The sequence below is a fragment of the Anabrus simplex genome, chromosome 7, assembly GCF_040414725.1.
Source record: "Anabrus simplex isolate iqAnaSimp1 chromosome 7, ASM4041472v1, whole genome shotgun sequence".
NCBI classification, from domain to species: domain Eukaryota; kingdom Metazoa; phylum Arthropoda; class Insecta; order Orthoptera; family Tettigoniidae; genus Anabrus; species Anabrus simplex.
This window is the reverse complement of record NC_090271.1, coordinates 5,226,809-5,251,067: the sequence shown is the minus strand read 5'-3', so window position 1 is coordinate 5,251,067 and position 24,259 is coordinate 5,226,809. Positions and strand designations below refer to the sequence as shown.

At 40.0% G+C, this 24,259-nt stretch overlaps 1 protein-coding gene across 1 annotated transcript in view; it reads left to right on the top strand.

The window, feature by feature from the left end:
- Positions 1 to 22,862, top strand: part of d4 — a 548,883-nt gene extending 526,021 nt beyond the window's left edge. Inside the window, exon 10 of the transcript XR_010860741.2 lies at positions 22,745 to 22,862. The gene's annotated coding sequence lies outside the window, so the exon portion shown is untranslated. The remainder of the gene's footprint in view (positions 1 to 22,744) is intronic.
- The last annotated feature ends 1,397 nt before the right edge of the window (positions 22,863 to 24,259 follow it).

Sequence of the window (24,259 nt, the reverse complement as noted above, 5' to 3'; positions counted from 1 at the left end):
ATGGATCTTGGGTAGCGCTTTGGCTGTGGGAAGCTTCGGATTCAAGATAATCATTTTGGATTTTTCAAAGTAATTAAACAGAAATGAAACATTCTTGATAATGGTTTTTAGGCCGCAATTTTGTCATAAGATACGCCGAACATCGCAACGCTCTCAAATATAATCGTTTCTCAGCTATGAGTGAACATCATAAAGTATCCAGCCACGAATATACTTCAATAGATAAAGACCTCAAGATCCTGCATTACGAGCAAAAAGGCACCTTGCTCAACGTTCTAGAGCATCCACATCGATTTAGATCAGTTTATGAACCCCTCTCACAATTTAAATGAAGTCAACGAGAAAAAGAACATTCTACTTGAAACATTCATTCCATATATTTGTCAGAATTTCCATAACACAAACAAACCCACCACTCCCCCCTCCTCACACCAGCCCTGCATCACCCCTTCCCCCTCCGCTCCTACAATCCTAGGAAACACAGTCGAACCAACAATAGACTCGATCACGCGAACGAGACCGTTACTTTGAAAGGCCATTTGAGGGGACAACCACCTGCTAAACACCGTAAGTTTAAGCTTTCTTCACACCCATTCTACACTTTTTACTTATCACCCCACGTTTCTCACACAACCTCATTTTTCCATTACAGATTAGAGCTTCATTGACGGTCTTCTGCCTAACACAGCTTCTCAATTTTATATCGCGGCCCTTCCGACCCTTTATAATAAGGCAAGACACCAGCCAACATTATGAAACAATAATCAAGAAAGGGACCGCTATAGAGCGTTCCAACCTTAAATTGCAGTACAGCAGTAATGGGATAATTCAGTCTCTTTCCTTCTCCCATGTTTTGCGGGTGGCGCTGTCCTACTCTAATGCAGCGGGTTTGCGAAATATCCGTAAATCAGAATGTTATCGGTTAAAATGGGTGAATATTGTGTTATGTACAGAATTTCAAGGCGCATTCGATGCCGTTAACAAAAAAATGTAAAAAGAATAATTTAGTATGAAAATTGTAATATAACGGAAAGTTTCGCCAAATGCAAAATCTTCATTACATAGAACTTATCATGTCGTAACTCGTATTTTATATTCATTATTTTCCTAATTTTTTCATTGTTGCTAAATAAACATTTCAGCTCGGTGTAGATAAGTTTATTTTTAAATTTAAATGATAACAAAATGCAGTTTATGCGTTTATTTTCAGTGATGTTCACGGAATTTTATGTGCAGGCACGAAAAAGTCAGTCGCTGGCCAGCGTCTTTCCTATTGAATTTGCATGGGGGTCAAAGCGGGGCAAATGGTCTTCAGATATGGAAGTTATTTTTAAAACAATCCCGAAGTTCTTATCTTGCTTAGTTCTTAATTTGTGACAGGAAGAATATCTCCTTGAATTTTGGTTTCGCGCGTGACTCGGTTGGCTGTCTGTCTGGCTGGCTGAAGTACCGGTAATGATCTCCCAAACATGCGCTTTTAACATTTCCAGACAGTCGCATGCAGTGGAGTGCTCATTTCGTCAGTAGTATGTATAATAGTGATTAAATACATATCAGTGACATATGTACAATTCTTGAGGGAAAGTGTGTTTCGTGAGTTCGTGCTCGTGCGTGGGGATCTAATTTCGAAGAAAAAGTGCAGAAGGATCATGGCGTGGTTAAAGCAAAGCAAACACTCTTCGGATATGGAAATTATTTTTAAATAATACCTCAAGTCCTTATCTCGTTATCTCTTAATTTATGACAAGGAAAACGTCTCGTTTGTTTACGTTTCACGAGTGACTCGGCTGGCTGAGCTTTTAAATATGCTGACAGCCGTGTGCAGTGGTGTTCATTTAATCAGTACCTATTGTAAGATTGATTAAATAAAGATCAGTGATATATATAATATTTAATGGCGTGTGGCCTCTGAAGAGGCCGAGTGCAGGTCTTTCGAGTTGATGCCGCATAGGTGACCTGCGCGTCTATAAGAATGGTGAATTCTAATGTTGAAGACGGCACACACACCCAGCCCCCGACCCATTGGAATTAACCAGTGAAGGTTAAAATCCCCGACCCGGCCGGGAATCGAACCCGGGGCCCTCTTGACCAAAGGCCAGCACGCTAACCATTTAGCCATGAAGCCGGACAAGATAAGTGATAAATGTATAGTTCTTGAGGACAAGTGGATTGTGTTTGTGTAGTCTGTGTAGTTGTCAGTTCGTGCTCGTGCGGGGTTTCTTAGTTCGAAGGAAAGGTGCAGAAGGATGTACAATGGATCGTCAAATTAAAAAGGTGCGTTCCGTGGGTAAACTCAGGAGAAAATAACGCAATATTATAATGAGTATCCTGGATTACTTTTTAAAGACTATGAATATGAGCAGCACAGTCAGTGAAACGGCTAAAGCTATAGTTTGTCCGAAAGAACAATCTATGCTATAAGGAAGAAAAACACACATGGTCCTTTGCGAACTCCTGAAAAAAAAAAAAAAAAGAGAAGGACGGCAGAAAAATGTAAGGAAAATTAAATATGATGAAATTGTGCGAAGTGGAGTGCGTCGGGTGGTTCACTCTCTTTTATTTGCTAACATACCACCGACATTGAACGTGATTTTGAGTCGGGTAAATGGAGAAGATTCTTTGCCACGATTTTCCAAAACTACGCTGTATCGCTTCTTACATGGTGTAGGCTTCCGTTATTCAAGATCGGGTAATAAAGCAGCTTTCACTGAAACCGATGAAATTATTAATTGGAGGCACAGATATCTCAGGGAGATAAAACGTTTGAGGGCACAAAATAAAGGTATAATTTACACATATGAATCGTGGGTAAACATTGGGCAGGCAGTGACAAAAGAATGGAAGGATATGACAGTGAAAAGTGCACGGCAGGCCGCTATTGAAAGGGTGAGTTCTGGACCTAGGCCACCGAAAAGCCGAGGACCGTGATTTGCCTTAGTCCACGCGGGTAATGAACATGGTTTTATTCCAAATGCTGAACTAAATTTTTTATGCCATAGAAACATAAGGCAATTGGGCAAATTACGTGAACGAAGTAAAGAAAAATGAGAGATTTGTGGAGAGCAGACGATGTCAGCGATGAAAAGCTTTTAATACGATTTTCTTCATCGTCCGGTTCATCCAAGGCGGGAACATCGGGCCTTGCAGAAAGGGTAGAAGGTCTGAGAGCAACACCAGTGATTAAGGTATGTTGTATTTATTTTACCATCCTACAAATATTAATTTATGAATGAACTTAAAATTACAAACGAAAAATGTAGAACTGTAACGCCCTGTTTGAGTCACACTCGAGCGTGATCTTCACGAGTCGATTTCGCAACAGCGCGCCCCATCTACGCTGTACTGCAATTTAAGGTTGGAACGCTCTATAGATTGAGAAGATTTTGAGAATGCTGTTGTTTCTAAAGCTTTAAATTTCATTGGTGTTTTTTCCTTGTCACAGGCTTTTCGCCTGCACGTCATATCAGGCTTGGTTTCTCAAAAATGTTTGCTCCCGCTCCCCTCCTGACCAATTTAATGTGATGAGTTTCTACAGGGATGATTTTCGACAGTGATTTCAACCTGTTTGTTATTGTTACTAAACAATATTTTGTAAACTATGAGGTCCACAACCTCACCATGTGCTACTATTGTTCATTTCTGTCTGCATCATTTGTTTGTTCATTCCTTTGTTTTCTTAGGTTAACACAGTTTTTAGTTTCAATTATTATTTTAAATTGACACCTTTTCACTGAATTTTGTCGCAGTGAGTTGTTTTTTACTCCGCATATTGATGTAAATATTGTATATTTGTGCTAATTTTGTTTTCCGTCTAGGCTCTCTTTTGTTTGTTTTTTCATTTGCTCCTTCATTATGTTTTTTAGCATTTTTCAACATATATTATGTAAATTATTTCAAACTCCCCTCATTTTTTACTGAAGATGGCTCAAACGAGCCGAAACATGTTTGAATTTGTTTACTCCGTCTAATGACGGAATATTTATTGTATTGAATTAGGAGGATACTCTCATTTTTCACCTTTGTAAAGCGACCAAATAGACAACAATAAATTGGAAGAGATGGCAAAGGAATATAGATACAGAAAGTTGGAAGTCAAGAGAATTGTACGGGAATAAAAAGAGAAAAGTTGGAAAGAATTTACAACTAAACTGGAAGAAGATAGTAAAGGGAACATGAAAATGATATATGAAATAGTAAAAAGTAAAAGATCAGATAAGGAAGCAATTACAGCTCTGGAGACAGCAGATGGGAATATAATTCGCAATATGAAAGATATCAGGGATACAATGGGGCAGTATTTTGACAAGCTCCTGAACGGCCCTAAAGAGAGCGCTGTTGAGAATGTAGGACAGAAAGCAATAGAGGAAGATATCCCTATTACATGGACGGAAGTAGAGCAAGCTCTCCATAGGATGAGAAGTTGTAAGTCAGCAGGAGCTGATGAAAATACAGCTGATATGATTAAAGCCAGGAATACAGTGGTTGTATACAGTTCTCAGAACAATATGAAAGGATACTTGAAGATTGGACAAAAGGGGTGATAGTTCCTATCTTTAAAAAGGGAGTAGCCCGTGAACACTTTCTAGTCAGATGTTACTGTTGCCACTGCACCAGTTGGTCGTCTTAAGTTTAATAAAACCTTATAAAAGGTGATTACATGTTCTTTCACATCAATTTATTAAACTTTAGAAGAAAGCAAGATAATGGAAAAATTACTTCGTCCGGAACGTTTAAGCATTGACCTAGAATCCAGTAACGCTCAACAAGAATGGAAACATTGGTACAGCACGTTCAAGAACTTCATTTTGGCGTATCAAGTAAGTGACGCTGACAAATTACGCATATTGATCAACCATGTTTCACCTACCGTTTACGAATATATCAATGAAGCCAAAACTTATAATGATGCCATTAGTATCCTGGTTAGTGTTTTTTCCAAGCCCGTGAACGAGATATTTGCCCGACACAAATTGGCAAATAGGAAGCAGCTATCTGCGAAACTGTATCGATATATATACACCGTCTTTAAAGCTTCCGAGCAAGGATTGTAATTTTAAAGCTGTGACGGCAGAAGTGAACAGAGACGATTGTATTCGCGATGCTTTTATTGCCGGCCTTCTCGACTCAAGCATTCGTCAGAGGTTATTGGAGAATCCTAATCTTACTCTTGAGGAGGCTTCGATGAAAGCAAAGGCTTTAGAGTCGGCACTGGAACAATCTATTCAGTACCAAGGACCTGCTTTAGTCAATACTGTCCAGGAGCATCGTTTCTCTAGTTCATCTCACTCAGTCGGTGAAAGACGTGAATGTAGCTCGGCGGGTTGTAAAATATCAGGTGAGGTTGTCGCTGCAACCAAAAAATGCTACTTCTTTGGACTTAATTATCACAACAGGAACTCTTGTCCAGCAAGGGAGGCCACTTGCTGTGCCTGCTCAAAATCGGCCAGTACGCAAAGGTGTGTATGAGCTCAAAATCTTCAAGCTCCAAAAAATCTTGCCATTGTCATTCCATACTTTTAGCTTCTATTTCTCCACTGGGTTGTTTATCTAAAGCTATAATACCCATCCGCTTGAATGGAATGAAGACCAACGCTCTAGTTGATACGGGCAGTGCAACAAGTTTTATTTCCGAGAAGCTGGTCCAAAAGCTCAAAGTACCTATTTCTGCTAGCGGCCTCACTGTTACTATGGCTTCAACGTCGCTTAGCTCTCTAGTGAAAGGAGCCTGTTCTGTAGATATAAAAATTGAAGACCACATTTACAAAGATGTTGAACTTAACATTTTGGCAGACCTTTGCTCTGATGTCATTTTAGGACATGATATACTTGGCCGTCATTCATCTATAGAGATTAAGTTTGGGGGTCACAGAGAACCTCGTGAGTATCTGCGGATTAACAGTCGCGAAGGTCGAACCTGTTCGACTTTTCCGAAATATACCTCCAGGTTGCAAGCCAATCGCCATAAAGTCCCGACGCCAAACAGCAACTGATACCAAATTCATTGAACAAGAAGTTCAGCGACTTTTGAATGAGGATGTTATAGAAGAAAGCATTTCTCCATGGCGTGCTCAGGTTCTTGTTACCCAATCAGAAAACCACAAACGCCGTATGGTAGTTGACTGTTCACGAACAATAAATCAGTATACCGAGCTAGATGCTTACCCACTCCCACGTATCGAGGATATAGTCAACAAGGTAGCAAATTATGAAGTGTTCAGTTCAGTTGATTTGAAAAACGCCTATCACCAGATCCCCATCTGTGAGGAGGATCGCCCTTACACAGCATTCGAGGCATGCGGTAAACTTTGGCAGTACAAACGGATTCCATTTGGCCCCACAAATGGGGTACCTTGTTTCCAAAGAACAATAGATACGATCATCAAAAATGAAAGACTTAATGGGGTTACTGCTTACCTAGACGATATCATTGTGGTGGTAAGACCAAGGAAGAACACGACTTCAATTTGAAGAAGTTCCTGAAAGCCGTGCAAAAGTATAAATTCACGATCATCGAGAAGAAGAGTGTTTATTCGGTCAAATCAATAAAGCTGCTGGGTTATGTCATCTCGCCCAGATCCCGACCGACTGACACTGCTTCTCTTCGAAGAGCGATGGGCATCTTCGCTCATTTCGCCAACTTCATCCCAAGATTCTCCCAGAAAATACATAACCTTTCAAGTGGTAGTTTTCCATTAAATGACAAAGCTATTGAAGCATTCAAAGCGCTGAAAGATGATGTGAAAAATGCACTAGTATCAGCTATAGATGATAAAGCTCTGTTCACTGTAGAGACTGTTGCTTCAGAACACATCATTGGAGCAACACTAACACAAAATGGACGCCCTATTGCGTTCTTCTCTCGCACACTAAACCGATCTGAACAACGACATTCATCCGTGGAGAAAGAAGCGCAGGCTATCATTGAATCCGTGGAAAAATGGAGACATTACCTGCTACGAAGACATTTTCGACTCATCGCTGACCAGAAGTCAGTAGCCTGTATGTTTGATACTAGACATCTTGGTGATGTGGAGAATGAGAAGATATTGCGCTGGAGACTTGAACTCTCGTGCTTTGATTATGAAATAGTTTACAGACCAGGACAACATAACGAAGCTGCAGATGCCTTCTCCAGAGTTTATTTGGCTATTGAGTGTTACGGACCTAAACTGAAAATCCTCCATGAAGCTTTATGTCACCCTGGTATAACACGTCTTAATCACTTTATTAAGTCGAAGAACTTGCCTTATTCGCTAGAGGATGTAAAGAAGGTCATATCAGCTTGTAAAATTTGTGCTAAATATAAACCTAGATTCATCAGGCATGAAGGTAATTTCGTCAAAGCTACCCGTCCCTTTGAGCGCATCAACATGGACTTTAAGGGACCTCTACCATCCAAATCTAGAAACCGTTATCTCATCATATTAGTTGATAAATATTCCAGATTCTCCTCCGCCTTTCCTTGCCCAGATGTCACCTCGTCCACTGTCATTTCTAAACTTAAGCAACTTTTCTCCATATTTGGATTGCCTTCATCTGTTCATTCCGATCGAGACTCAGCATTCATGTCCCAGGAATTGAAGACATTCTTCACGGCTGTTGGTGTGGCGACATCAGAACGACTCCGACTCCATACAATCCAAGAGGCAATGGCCAAGCAGAAAAATATGTTGGAGTTGTGTTGAAAACTATAGAACTAGCTTGAAATCAAGGGGAATGCATATCCAACAGTGGGAAGTTGTACATGATGCCCTCCATGCCGTCAGATCACTGCTGTGTACTACTACCAATGAAACTCCCCACGAGCGGATGTTTAAGCACCAGAGAAAATCCAGTTATGGACACTCAATCCCCTCGTGGCTGCTGACTCCAGGTCCAATACTCCTAAGGAAGCATGTCAGGCAATCTAAGTACGGACCACTCGTGGAAGAAGTTACTCTTCTTGAAGCAAATCCCGAGTATGCTCATATACAACACCAAGATGGAAGGGAAACTACTGTTTCGACTAGAGACCTGGCACCATTGCCTACTTCAATAGGCATTTCTGAAGAAAGGGGAGAAGATGCCGGAGGAGTAATAGATGGACAACGTTCCCATGGAAGCCCAGAACATTACCAGACCCCTGTCTCCTCACCCGGATCCTCAGATCCAGCTCCATGCGAGACGGAATCTCCTGAATCATTAAGGTTAGAAGAAAGGGGACCAACCGCGTCTCCCACTCCTGACCAGCAACCGAGACGGAGCACAAGAATCCGTCGCTGTTCCGCCCACCCTAAGGACTATTATATAGGTGGGGGTAAATTATATAATTTATTTGTGTGATCTCTTTGACACGTCTTAATCCAGCGTTAAAGTTGCCTTATTTGTATATTTTCGCTGACACTTTCTAGTCAGATGTTACTGTTTATGCACCAGTTGGTTGTCTTAAGTTTAATAAAACCTTATAAAAGGTGATTACATGTTCTTTCACATCAGCATGTTGGGAGAGAGGAACAGACCTAATTGTTGTGTTTATGGACCTTGAAAAGGTATATGATAATGTTCCTAGATCATTTATTTGGAAAAGTCTCAGAAAACTTGGTGTATTGGAGTACCTTAGTAGGAAGATCCAAATGCTATATACTAATTGTAAAAGCTGTGCCAGAATTGGAGTTGGTCACTCTGAATGGTTCAATACAACTAAAGGAGTACAACCTTGGTCTACACCTACTGTTCTTACCACCTGCACTTCATACAAAAACCAACTGAACAAGTCCTCGGTGTCTTAAGATGTGTCCTATCATTCTATCTCTTCTTCTCGTCAAATTTAGCCAAATCTATCGCCTCTCCCCAATTCACTTCAGTATCTCTTCATTTATGATTCCATCTATCCATCTCACCTTCAGCGTTCTTCTGTAGCACCACATTTCAAAAGCTTCTATTCTCTTTCTTTCTGAGCTAGTTATCGTCCATGTTTCACTTCCATACAATGCCACGCTCCACACGAAAGTCTTCAAAAACATCTTTCTAATTCCAATATCAATGTTTGAAGTGAGCAAATTTCTTTTCTTAAGAAAGCTCTTCCTTGCTTGTGCTAGTCTGCATTTTATGTCCTTACTTCTGCCATCGTTAGTTATTTTACTACCCAAGTAACAATATTCATCTACTTCCTTTAAGACTTCATTTCCTAATCTAATATTTTCTGCATCACCTGCCTTCGTTCGACTGCACACCATTACTTTTGTTTTGGACTTATTTATTTTCATCTTGTACTCCTTACCTAAGACTTCATCCATACCATTCAGCAGCTTCTCGAGATCTTCTGCAGTCTCAGATAAAATAACAATATCATCTGCAAATCTCAAGGTTTTGATTTCCTCTCCTTGGATTGTGATTCCCTTTCCAAATTCCTCTTTGATTTCCTTTACTGCCTGTTCTATGTAAACATTGAAAAGGAGGGGGACAAACTGCAGCCTAGCCTCACTCCTTTCTGGATTGCTGCTTCTTTTTGAAAGCCCTCGATTCTTAAAACTGCAGACTGATTTTTATACAGATTGTAGATAATTCTTCGTTCTCGGTATTGGATCTCAATCACCTTCAGAATCTAAAATAGCTTGGTCCAATCAACATTACCGAATGCCTTTTCTAGATCTACGAATGCCATGTACGTGGGCTTGTCCTTCTTGATTCGATCCTCTAAGATCAGACGTATAGTCAGTATTGCTTCACGTGTTCCTATATTTCTTCTGAAGCCAGGGCCGGATTAAAGGGGGGGCTAAAGGGGCTGCAGCCCCGGGCCCCGCGTGCCAAGGGGCCCCGGCCCTTGGCCCAACCTAAAATTGTATTAAAAGGCCTGCTGCTCCACCTCCGTGCATGTATATGAATATTTACGCTCGCAAAATATCGAAGACGCACTTTTCCTTCCTTCTTATCAGCTGTCCGCGTTAGTATTTCACCACTGCTAGAATCAATTACCGTCCGGAGGCATGAATCCTCGTTACTTACGCACTGTAATTATTGTAGAGGTTAATTGTTGACGAAAATTTAAATCTGGCAGCTTGCGAGTACGGCCAGAGGGGGAAGGGGGGAAGATGTGCAGAAAGTGAACGGGAGGGCACAGGGGAAGCACGGTAGAATACGCATGCTATACTATATCTTTGCATCAGGAAGAGAACTTCCAGTTCACCTCTGACTATTGAACCATTCGTAAGTTACAACTGCAATGTTCTTGTAAAATGGATAGAAAATATCCTAGTGGTGCCAAAAAATTTAAATTAAAACAACATTTGAAAGAAACTGAAAAGTTGCCGAAAATATCAACTTTTTTGACAGGAAGTCTATAAGTGCATTATGAAATATTAACATGAAAAATAGAGAAAAATTGTAGTCTATTTCAACACATCCCTATTCATCAATTTAAGTGCAAGTAGTTCTATAACGACTTCAGTATGCTAGTCTTACGTGATGTTACGAAGAAGGGGGCCCACATTTTTAAATAGCTCAGAGCCCCCAAACACCTTAATCCGGCACTGTCTGAAGCCAAATTGATCTTCTCCCAACTCAGCTTCAACTTGTGTTTCCTTTCTTCTGTAAACAATCCGTGTTAAAATTTTGCAGGCGTGAGATACTAAACTAATGGTGCGGTAGTTTTACCACCTGTCAGCACCGGCTTTCTTGGGAACAGGTATAACAACATTCTTCCGAAAATCGGATGGGACTTCTCCTGTCTCATACATCTTACACACTAAATGGAAAAACCTTGCCATGCTGGTTTCTCCTAATACAGTCAGTAATATCATCAATACCAGGTGTCTTGTTCCTATTTGGGTCGCACACAGCTCTGTCAAACTCTGACCTCAAAATTCGGTCTCCCATTTCATCAGCATCAACAGCCTTTTCTTGTTCCAGAATCAAATGATCTAAATCTTCACCTTGATACAACTGTTGGATATGTTCCTGCCATCTTTCTGCTTTGTCTTCTTTCCCTAGAAGTGGCTTTCCATCTGAGCTCTTAATACTCATACACCTAGATTTCCTTTCTCCAAAGGTTTTCTTGATTTTCCTGTATGCAGCATCTACCTTTCCTACAACCATACAACCTTCGACATCCTTGCACTTCTCCTTCAGCCAGTCTTCCTTAGCTTCATTCTTTAATCGTCTGTATTCTTTTCTGCCCTCTTCATTTCTAGCATTCTTGTATTTTCGTCGTTCATCAATCAGGTCTAGTATCTCCTGAGTTATCCACTGATTCTTAATTGAACTTTTCTTCCTTCCTAACATTTCTTCAGCAGCCCTGCTGACTCCATTTTTCATGACTATCCACTCTTCCTCTATTGTGTTTCCTTCAGCCTCTTCATTTAGTCCTTTTGCTACATGTTCCTTGAAACAATCCCTCACACTCTTTTCTTTCAACTTGTCCAGATCCCATCTTTTTGCATTCTTTCCTTTCTTCAATTTCTTCAGCTTCAGATGGCATTTCATGACCAACAAGTTGTGGTCGGAGTCCACGTTTTGCAATTCAACACCTGGTTTCTGAATCTCTGCCTAATCATAATGAAGTCTATTTGATACATTCCAGTGTCTCCAGATCTCGTCCAAGTATAAATCCGTCGTTTGTGGTGTTTGAACCAAGTATTGGCAAGGACTAAATTATGATCAGTGTAGAATTCAACCAGCCGACTTCCTCTTTCTTTCCTTTGTCCCAATCCGAATTCTCCTACTGTATTATCTTCTCTTCCTTGACCTACCACTGCATTCCAGTCTCCCATCCCAATTAGATTCTCGTCACCTTTTACATACTGTATTAAATTTTCTATCTCTTCATATGTTCTTTCGATTTCTTGATCATCTGCTGAACTAGTAGGCATATAGACCTGCACTATTGTGGTGGGCGTTGGTTTGGTGTATATGTTGACGACGATAATTCTTTCACTATGCTGGTCGTAGTAGCTTACCCGCTACCCTATTTTCTTATTCATTATTAAACCAACTCCTGCATTTCCTCTGTTAGATTTTGTGTTGATAATTTGGTGGTCGCCTGACCAAAAATCCTGTTCTTCCTGCCAACGTACTTCACTTATACAAACTACATCTAACTTTAGCCTATCCATCTCCCTTTCCAGATTCTCTAATCTACCGCAACGATTCAAACTTCTAACATTCCACGCTCCGACTCGCAGAATGTCAGTATCAATCTTCCTGATGATCGCCCCCTCTCGTGAAGTCTCCACCCGGAGATCCGAATAGGGGACTTGTTTACGTCCGAAATATTTTACCTGGGAGGAAGCCATCATCTGTACATCATTCATACAGAGAGAGCTGCATGTCCTCGGGAGTTAGTTACGGCTGTAGTTTCCCGCTGCTTTCAGCCGTGTAGCAGTATCAACAAGTTAAGCCATGTTGAGTATTATTACAAGGCCATATCGGTCATTCATCCAGACTGCCGCCCTTGCAACTTCCGAAAGTGTGCTACCCCCTTTCGATGAACCATTCCTTAGTCTGTTCTCTCAACAGATACCCATCCGATATGGTTGCACCTGCGGTTCGGATATCTGCTTCATTGGGACACGCAAGCCTCCTCACCGTGGTTCTGAAAATCATGATCCTACTCTAAACATTCTGCAGCTCAATTCGAAGGAGCAAGTCGACCAAAAAGTGACTATCTAACAAAAATAATCTGTGAGCTTGCATCCGGGAGATAGTAGGTTCAAATCCCACTATCGGCAGCCCTGAAGATGGTTTTCCGTGGTTTCCCATTTTCACACCAGGCATATGCTGGAGCTGTACCTTAATTAAGGCCACGGCCGCTTCCTTCCAACTCTTAGGCCTTTCCCATCCCATCGTCGCCATAAGACCTATCTGTGTCGGTGCGACGTAAAGCCCCTAGCAAAAAAAAATAATAATAATGACTAACCACAAGGTGGATATTGTTCTACTGCAAGAGACTCATTGTGAAAACCAGGACGAGCTTTATGCCAGATGTAGGATTTCCGGATACACTCTGCTCAATGCAACGTTTCATAAACAGTACGGAACAGCAACATATGTAAAAAATGATATAGAGGAAGCTGAAATAATAAGCACAAATACTGATAACAACATGTTTTGCTCTAAAACAAAGATTGGTAATACAGAAATTGTAAACATCTACAAACCACCTTATCAACCTTGGAGCCTAAACGAGACCATCCTGAATATACAGCACCCAGTCGTAATTCTTGGAGATTTTAACAGTCAGAACAATAAACGGAGTTATAACTATACCAACAAAGAGGGACAAGATGTGTCTGAATGGATTGATGCCGATGATCTTTTTCTATTGTTTGATGCCAAAGAAAAGGGCTCCTTCCACTCTACCAGATGGAATAAGGACTATAACCCTGATTTGTGTTTTGTATTAAAAGACTCTCTTGGAATACCTCTACACTGTACAACGAAAATTATGAACAACTTTCCCCGAAGCCAGCACAGACCAGTGCTTGTCAAAATCGGCCTGGAGATACCTGTCATCAGATCAGATCAGTCCCACTTCCCCGCTGGAATTTTTTCAAAGCCAACTGGTCTAAATTCACCAGCGAACTGGAACATAATGTACAGTGGATTCCTCCTACAACAGGAAATTACGAGCGCTTTGTCAAACTAACATCCGCCATCGCGAAAAAGCATATCCCAAGAAGATACAGGAAGGATTATATTCCTGGATGGAACCCAAAATGCAAAGAGCTATACGAGGAATATATGCTCAGCAGTGACCCTGAAATTGCAAATGAACTGATTCAGTCTCTAGATTCATCCAGAAAAGAAAAATGGTTCAATCTCATGGAAAATATGAGTTTTCAACATTCCAGTCGAAAAGCATGGTCATTTCTAAGGAAACTTGGCAACATCACTTCCAAATTCGGTCCCAAGAGCTCTAAGAAAAAACAAACGAGGTGGCAAACAGATTAGTTAGCCTGACAAGAAAACCTGTCGGCACAAATAAGAAAGAGTCAAAAAGAATTCAACAAGAGCTAAAATCGAGGATAACCCAGGCCAAAGCAGTCTCTCAGTTTTCCTCTGATTTCACAGCTGCTGAGATCTCAACTGCGCTAAAAGAAATAAAGTCAGGAAAAGCAGCCGGATTGGATGGAATATACCCAGAATTCCTTATACGTTGTGGCCCCCGAACAACCGAATGGCTTGCCAAATTTTACAGCAATATCTTACATGTTGGACAACTACCATCAATACTCAAAAGAACAAAAATAGTAGCAATCCTTAAACCAGGGAAAAGTGGAGACAGTGCAGAAGATTACAGACCCATAGCCCTTTTAAGTGTCTGCTACAAACTACTGGAGAGAGTAATATACAACAGAATCTCAGCCAAAATCCTAGAGCACATACGACTTGAACAAGCTGGCTTCAGACCAAGGCGCAGCTGCACCGACCAGGTGTTAGCCCTAACCACCCATATTGAGAGGGGATTTCAAGATCGAAAGAAGACCGTAGCAGTGTCCGTAGATCTGTTGTCAGCTAATGACACAGTCTGGCGAAAAGGGATGATCCTCAAATTCCTGAAGTTAATCCCTTGTAAGACGCTTGCCACCCTGCTGAATAATATGTTGGCTAATAGAATGATTGAAGTACACCTACATGGCAACATAAGTAAAACTTACAAACTGAGTTACGGAATACCACAGGGATCGGTACTGGCCCCATTGCTCTTCAACCTATATACAGCAGATCTACCTTCAACTAATGCTAGGAAGTTTATATACGCTGACGACATCTGTTTGGCAGCCCAGTCTGGTGATTTTGCTGGAGCAGAAACCACACTCACTAAAGATCTCTGCAGAATTGATAATTATTTTAAAACCTGGTGACTGAAACCAAACATAACAAAAATAGAGGTCAGCTGCTTTCATTTGAGCAACAGATAAACCAATTATGTCCCTCAGGTTCAATTCAGAGGTTATATACTGAAGTTCAATCCTCATCCAAAATACCTAGGCGTTACCTTGGATCGATCCTTGACTTACAGCGAACATGTACGCAAAACATCTGCCAAGATCAAAGCCCGCAATAACATCCTGCACAAACTCACAGGAACATGCTGGGGCCCATCTGCATCCACCCTCCGAACTACAGCACTTGCGTTAGTATACCCAGTAGCCGAATACTGCTGCCCAGTATGGCTCAACAGTGCCCATACAAAGAAGATAGACACTCAGTTAAACGATACAATGAGGACTATATCAGGAACCATCCAATCCACACCTTTGGATTGGTTACCAGTTCTTTCAAATATTCCACCTCCTGATCTCCGAAGACAAATGGCACTGAAGAAAGAATGGGTTAAATGCTGTGACAATCCTCTTCTACCAATACATCAAGACTGCCTACGTGAAGATCTCAGGCTGAAATCTAGGAACCCTTCTTGGTTACTAGGAAAGAGGCTAGCCGAAGATGAATTTCATACTAACAGTGCCTGGCGCGATTTGGTCTAATTTCGGAACTAGTTATGCAACCTCCTGGTTTCAACTTACCCAGAGAAATCTGGTCATCACATAATCGGATCAGAACTCAACATGGTAGATCCAACTTCTGGAAACACAAGTGGAAGATTACCAGCGATCCTTATTGCGACTGCTCTGACGTGCCTCAGACCGTTCAACATATCGTCACAGAGTGCCCACTCCGAAGATTCAGTGGGACAATAAAGGATATCCACGAGGCCAGTGATGAAGCTGTGAGTTGGCTAACAAAACTGGACATACAGCTTTAGCAGCAATGCAGATATTGATGAGCTCAAATGTATATATAAATATAGTTTGTTTATTACGTATTTGTTCTGTGTGTGTAGATGAAACTGTTTTTCGTGTAATTGCACATATTTGTTAATAACCGAATTTTAACAATGTATCCTCATGCAGTACGATATATATATATATGAGTATACAAGTGGAATCGGAGGTAAAGCTTTTTGCGGATGATGATATTCTGTATAGAGTTATAAATAAGTTACAAGATTGTGAGCAACTGCAACGTGACCTCGATAATGTTGTCAGATGGACAGCAGGCAATGGTATATTGATAAACGGGGTTAAAAGTCAGGTTGTGAGTTTCACAAATAGGAAAAGTCTTCTCAGTTTTAATTACTTTGTTGATGGGGTGAAAGTTTATTTTGGGATCATTGTAAGTATCTAGGTGTTAATATAAGGAAAGACTTCATTGGGGTATTCACATAAATGGGATTGTAAATAAATGGTACACTTCTTTGCACATGGTTATGAGAGTGTTTAGGGGTTGTAGTAAGGATGTAAAGGAGAGGGCATAAAAGTCTCTGGTTAGAATCCAACTAGAGTATGATTCTAGTGTATAGGACCCTCACCAGGATTACCTGATCCAATAACTGGAAAAAATCCAAAGGAAAGCAGCTCGATTTGTTCTGGATGATTTCCGGCAAAAGAGTAGCGTAACAAAAATGTTGTAAAGTTTGGCTTGGAAGACTTGGGAGATAGGAGACGAGCTGCTCGACTAAGTGGTATGTTCCGAGCTGTCAGCCGAGAGATGGCGTGGAATGACATTAGTAGACGAATAAGTTTGTGTGGCGTTTATAAAAGTAGGAAAGATCACAATATGAAGTTGAAGTTGGAATTCAAGAGGACAAACTGGGGCAGATATTCATTTGTAGGAAGGGGAGTTAGGAATTGGTATAACTTACCAAGGGAGATGTTCAATAAATTTCCAATCTCTTTGAAATCATTTAAGAAAAGGCTAGGAAAACAAGAGATAGGGAATCTGCCACCTGGCCGACTGCCCTAAATGCAGATCAGTATTGATTGATTGACTGATAGTCTTCATCACTAATTTCAGTGAAATTTAGTTAGCTGTATAATGGTTCTTTTAATCGTAAAAAGCATTCTTCGAGACGTCCTATGCAGTCTATGTCTGTACGCCGAATTAAATTAAAATGATTTTCTTCAGGAAGGACATGCCGAATTTCGGTGAATTGTTCTGATTGTAGATTACTTGAAACCCTATCAAGATTATTCACCATAAAGCGAAACGAATGAGAAATCTAAATTTATGGTATACTTCCCATTTACCTTTACGAATTTTGTGAAAGAAATATGCCGCTGTTTATTCTGAGGGATGGCAATAGAATGTGAGTTGTAACCAAATATATTCTGTAGAATTACTTTAGATTTCAGCTAGAACGCACTGAACATTAGTCAAGTTGTCATGATGGAAAACTGTGGTTATCATCACAAATACTACATGTTATAGCACGTTCATATTCTTGTAACTCAATATCAAGACGTACTGCATCTCTCTCAAGTCTTTAAGATTATCACGACTTCCACACAGCTCTAAATTATTACTACACTTTGCTACAAATTTGGTAATTAATTAACGTTTTAACAGCCAGCATAAGTTATATTATTGAGTGAGAAGGGCTAGCGAGCAACAAGTGGCTTGACGAGTTCTTAATGAGACAAAGTATTGATCGGTTTGCCATCCCTTCGATCGAGACCACATGATAGTCACGTGACAGCCTGGATTTCTTAAGGCTAAATACTGCGCGTGTGCATATCTGCTTGCTCGCTAAGGGTTTCTGGAGTAGTCTCAACCAATGACACACCTCGGAGCCTTCGTTCTCTTACCTTGCTACAAGCATCGAGCCCAGAAGTAAGTTCGCCGGGCTCGTGCACGTTTCTTGTGTCAGTTGCACGAGGAGAGGACCACAGATCCACCGAAAACTTCCAACATCAAGAGGATCAACATATTCAACTTTCCGGCCATCATGAGTTGCTAGACATGTGAGGGTGAACGAGATCGACGAGGATCGAACTCTGTCCATCTGTGTAGAAAACTAGATGATTAGCCAGTATTTCTATTAGTTTTGCAATATTTAGCCAATCTTGGTGGTGTCATGGTAGACTTCTTACATGTGTGAACGAGAGTTAGAATTCTATTAGTGTAGCTAACTGTAATTTGTCATCGGATTGTTTTTTCCAATCTTATGCCAGTATTTAAAATAAGACCTAATAATAATTAACCTCTCGATTAATAATAGATTTAAATAATAATTTTGACTTCTGGAAACATTGTGAGATAGAATGTTTCATTTTATTAGATTGAGTTGAGTTTCATCTCATGCGTTTATCCCGTTGCCTACGTTATAATACAAGGCCTGGAAATAGAGCCCGTAAAACGCTATGGAAGTGGTTACACTGAAGTTCAATGCCGGGCCGCTACGATCGCTTTCTTGCCCCCTGTCTACCAGGCTCGCGCATTTAAACGTGTTCATTGAGTTGGTTGTGAATGTATTATGTATTCGTCTGATGTTGAGCATTCGCAGTTCCAGTCATGGTTTATTCACGAGAAATTAAAGGTAGTGGAATTTCGTTTCACAAGTTTCCAGTGAATGTTCAATGTTCGAAACATTATACAGAGGAAGTATTACACATGAGATACGACTTCAAGCTGATCGAAGTAGGCCTCTGTTCCTAAGTTTTGAACCCAGTTACGTCATAAGAATCGGGCGATCCCAAAATTTGTCACTGGACCTTTTTTAAACTATGCTACCGTGACCGGCAATCATTTGAGAGGCATCTTCAAACTCAGAAATCTTAAATTAGGAAACCAACGAGGAAAATAATTTACCCAACGAATTTCACGAAAATGAATGTAGCAAGAGCTTAAAATATTGTATTTTACCCTGAAACAATCTCTGGTTTGAAAAGTATGGAGGTGGTTTTGTCCCGAGAGCATAAAATACAGTTTAAAATAAGCCATTTGTTTTATGGAGCATTTTATTAAATTGTTCAATGCGCATAACGTCTACAACACCTCACATGGGACATATTCAGGAACGAGAACAAACGAGCATCATTTAACCGGTCGAGTTGGTCGTACGGTTAGGGGCGCACGGCTGTGAGCTTGCATCCGGGATATAGTGGGTTCGAATCCCACTTTCGGCAGCCCTGAAGGTGATTTTCCGTGGTTTCCCATTTTGAAACCAGGCAAATGCTGGGGCTGTACCTTAATTAAGGCCACGGCCGCTTTCTTCCAACTCGTAGGCCTTTTCTATCCCATCGTCGCCATAATACCTATCTTTGTCGGTGGGATGTAAAGTCACTAGCAAAAAAAACATCTTTTAGTACTGAAGATGAACTCCTAAGTTGGTTAATTAATGATTTCCTGTCATATATTAAGAAACTTAAAATGCATTCAGAGAAAGTACAAACGAATCATGAGAGAAATGTATCAGGCATAGATCTTGACTACCCAGGCCACTGTGGCCTGCGTAAAATACCTCATAAGTATACATTTGCATTATGCATTGATGAGGAACCTAACGATCTATGACATCGAGCTCTTCTTCAGCTACCTAAGATGCCAAGCGGAATACAATGACATTATGGTTCGTGTGGCAAAAGAAAAAACAGACTGTAAAGGCTGTTTAGAACATATCTGTTCTCCAGCTACTCAAAGTCCAACATTGTGTCTTATTCGTTTTCAAGATCGAGGAGCCCTCAGATACCGAAAATCGTCTGTGGCACTTCTGCAGTGAACGACGGAATTTGTCTCTTCCGCTAAGCAGTACTTGTCCCGAAGAGAGTTACTAAAAGGTGTACGTTTATTTTTTCGAAAGACATGTTCAACAGTGAAATTAAGTGTGGAAAGTGCAAAGGCGACAAACCACCTCTTTTTCTACTATGAAAATTTCTGAGATCTCTGTTATTCAACATTGCTTTGAGCCACTCAAGTAGAAGAGAGAAAGTTTTGAAACTTGATAAGAAGCCCCTCAGAAGGAAAGTTTTGAAACTTCAATGACATATCCAAGCCAATGCAGCACCGCTCTATAAATAAAGTACTGTCAATACTCGCAAAAACATTCAGTTCCTTTTATTTAGGATATAATTTACTTATTGACATATACGGCCATGCGAATACAAGGGGGCAAGACCGCGATCCTAGCGGCTGAATGGTGAACTAGGAAGCAACCCGTTTCCACGAGTGCATTTCAAGGCCTTGTATTATAGCGTAGGCAACGGTTTATCCAATGATTATTTAAGATTGCGTCATCAGGTTTTCAGATTAATCCGGATATTGTCGGTAGACCTAAGAATCACTGATAAGAATAATAATAATAGTAAATTATGAGCTCGGGTTAAATATGAAGTTGAAGGTCGTGAGTAATAAATAAGATGATGATTTATGGTGTGCTATATACTTTGCGTATTTGCCTCGAATATTGGTGATCCTGCGTCATAATTATAGTAATTTGGAAGCATGTGTCTTGGGAAAACAGCATTCTAATGAAATTGTGGAGAACGTCGGAGTCGCATTTTTTTTTTGTTTTTAGAATAATAATAATAATTTAATTGGTGCTTATCGACCATGTGCTTGCCGATTTTAAGATGATAACCCATATGATGTGCGTGACGATTGTTTTCTATCAAAGCGTCGTTGCCATTTAATTATTACATTCAATCACGTGCCACGCACTATTCCGAGTATGTTTTATGAATAAAGTCTCATCTATCTGATCCAGTCGACTCTCATTATGATAAAAATTATTCACCCAGGATTTGATTTTAAATAGTGTAAATAAATTTCGTGCTTGACTGTCATTTCCTTCCATTAAGCTATGATGTCGCGCGGCTGTGAGCTTGCATCCGGGAGATAGTAGGTTCGAATCCCACTATCGGCAGCCCTGAAAATGGTTTTCCGTGGTTTCCCATTTTCACACCAGGAAAATGCTGGGGCTGTACCTTAATTAAGGCCATGGACGCTTTCTTCCAACTCCTAGGCCTTTCCTATCCCATCGTCGCCATAAGACCTATCTGTGTCGGTGCGACGTAAAGCAACTAGCAAAAAAAAAAAAGCTATGATGTGCTCAGGTGACAGTTACTCCTGAAGCAGGAGAATGGTGGTATTAAGAAGAGGGATTTGAAGAGGATTAAAAGGTTGAATACCTAAAGGTGGTCAAAGTCTTCCTAATTCAATACGGGGTGAAAGGCTTCTATGAAAAAAGCCCAGAAGAAGGAGATAAAAAAACTTCAGAAATAATAAATAAAATTATACCTCATCGCAATCCTTTACTTACTGGCAAGGTGTGGAGGCCTTGGTATGTTTCCTCCCGTGTGATATCACGTCACCATTGAATTATGGTTAGGGTAATTAAAGCTAATCCTAAAAACAAAAGGGAATTATCATATTATCATATTGGTGAATTCACTTAATTATTCCTATAGTAGTTGCTATTGCTCCAATAGCACCAGTTAGAGGTCAAGGCCTTGGGTTAACTAGATGATATGGGTGATTTGAATGTGTTACCATAATTTACTTCTCTAGAATAACGGGTGGCTAAAATAGCAAAAACATATGATTGAATAATAGCTACAGCTGATTCTAATGTTATTAAGAGTATTTGAGCAATAAGTAGAATAGAGAGTGTTGAGAGCACCAAGGAAGGTCCGGTGTTCCCATTGTGTGTGAATGTCGTGGTTAGAGATATTTTTATGTGCTTTAGTCTGGCCATGTGTTCACCACGATGGTCCAGATTATTTCAGCGTTGCATTTCTTTGGAAGTGTTTCTTTTGAAATTGCGTCAACTTATTGATGGAGTTAAAATTTCTATGCTTTGAAGTTAAACATTAATCTAGTTTCAAAGGCAAAAGCAAAGATGGTGAATTTCGACAAAGACAGTAAATTTAGACTAGGATTGTAAAATTTTAACGACAAGAAGTGTTAAATTTTGGAAGGATTATTCCATGTTGAGATAATTCTATAACACAAAATCAAGTGACGACAGGAATAAATTTGGAACTAAGGCATTTCATAATTTCAAGTAAGGATATAAGAGAGGAGGAAGAAATATGATGTTGGAGAGGTGTTGGTATAGGCGTGATTGGTATTTGTTATGCATGGTCGAAATTTTTGGGAGATGGAGAGGTAATTTTATTATGGAGTGTTATGGCGGATTGAAATGATATGAAGCAATGTTAACGCTGATTGGTAAAAGCTGTGGTATGATGGATTGGAATGTTATGACGGAATATTGTTGTTATTATTTAGATTGAATGCAATGTTAGTGTCATGGCTGGTTTGGTATGCAATAGTGTAATGTTGCTGGTGTAGCTTATTTTGGAGTAGGTCATGGAACAATAGAGGTGATGGAATTGCTGAAGCAAGAAGGTCGCGTGATGAGTGGGTACGTGTGAGTGATAACAAGCAGCAAGTTGCAACACCAGCAGCAGATTGTAAACATAGAACAGGCTGATGAGGTGTTCATTTCATTTTATTTTGTATGTGGTGAAGGGTGGTGGCTTGGGTTGGACTGCGTTTATTATTAGTTATTTATTTATTTATTTATTATTATTGTGAACGTGTATTCGGGGCTGAACGCCTGTTTTGTTCATTAATAAATACTAAAAAAAGTAAGGATATAACAGTATCCTAACGTCATGTGCTTGAGTCAATTGATTCATTTAACGGTGACATAAAGTTATCAGAGACGTTTTCATTGATTGAGGAAGCAAAGATAACACGAATTCTGTAAATAGCATAACATTATTATTGGAAGTGTAATATAAAGTTATACGCAACATGGTCGAGTATAATTTTTGATATTTATGCTGTTAAAGGTTAAATAAGCGAAGTTCAATTTCAATTATGATGTTAATTCAGGACTGAGTTAGGTACAGGTTCATCCCCCTTTAATTTTCATTTTGAAGCCACTGAAGATCTAATTTATGTCCATTTTTATTTTCAGAACATAACCCTTTGTCTACATGAATGAAGAAGTTAAACCAGTTAATTTTGTAAATTCAATTAAAAATGTTAACATCGTGAAGAGGTTTGTTTGAAAAACTACAAGAATGAAATGTTTTGATTTATTTAAATTAATGCTTATAGAATAAATGGCAAACCTGTGTTGTGATTTGTTCTTTTCTTTAGGATCGCCAATCTTATCCCTTTAAATGCCTCTGAAAGAAGGACAGCCCGTAAACGAACGATCTACCTCGGGATCTCTCGTATACTGGCATACGCATGTGAGTAGTATTAGTAAAAGATATATCCGGATTTGGCGTGAACGTCTTAATTGGTTTGGGGATTGCTTCAAAGACTGCGTTGATTAAAAAAGGCACCCACAGCTGCTTGTCATAATTTGTAAATGACTACAGTCATTTTAGAATGGTTTGTTAACTGATCTTCAGTTCTAAAACACTTCAAGCATCCATCACATAGCCACTTTTTAATTCCCTTCTGATAGCTAACTACGAACAATTCTACTCGAATTTTTAATCAAACAGAAGTGACTATTCTCACTATATTCTACACATATTAAGTAGGCGTACCCTTCTCTTCATTTGTACAATACAGAGGTCCTGCCACGGATTTTGTCTACGCCTATACATCAATGCTAATATTGTCCGACTCGTTGGCTGAACGGTCAGCGTACTGGCCTTCGGTTCAGAGGGTCCCGGGTTCGATTCCCGGCCGGGTCGTGGATTTTAACCTTAATTGGTTAATTCCATTGGCAAGGGGGCTGGGTGTATGTGTTGTCTTCATCATCATTTCATCCTCATCTCGACGCGCAGGTCACCTACGGGTGTCAAATAGAAAGACCTGCACCTGGCGAGCCGAACCCGTCCTCGGATATCCCGGCACTAAAAGCCATACGACATTTCATTTTTCAATGCTAATATTCTTGAGTTTTTCTATGTTCTTAATTACTTTTTACTCCATAGGAAATTCTATGCCTTCTACATTCAGCTGTGGTGAATAGTGGGGATACGATGATGTTTTGTTCGCTGCGTTCGATTTGGCTGGACATAACAGCCCGTTCAAGACATGCCTCGTCACTGTTTAGGACGTTTACAACAACTTCTTTCCGCTTAATCCATGCCGGTAGCTCAATGTACGAAGATTCTCGCAAGGGATTGTACTTATTGCTATTAACCTCTAAATATATAATTTCTACTAAAGCCCACCCTGATTCTATCACTTGAAGCACTTCACTCTTAGTAGAAATGGCGTTTGTGATATCTTTTTAAATGTTACTAAAACCTGTTGATTTGATTTGCAAACCCTTCAAGATTAACACAGATATAACAACGCAAATACACAAACAGCAAAATGAAATCAAAACACAATTACTTACCACGAGGGCAGTAGCACAAAAAAAAAACGCGTGGAGGGCCGAAACATAAAGGATAAAGGACTGGATCTTAAAACTAACGCTTGAAGGGTTGCCAGATCAATATTACTAGCTACTAAATAGGAG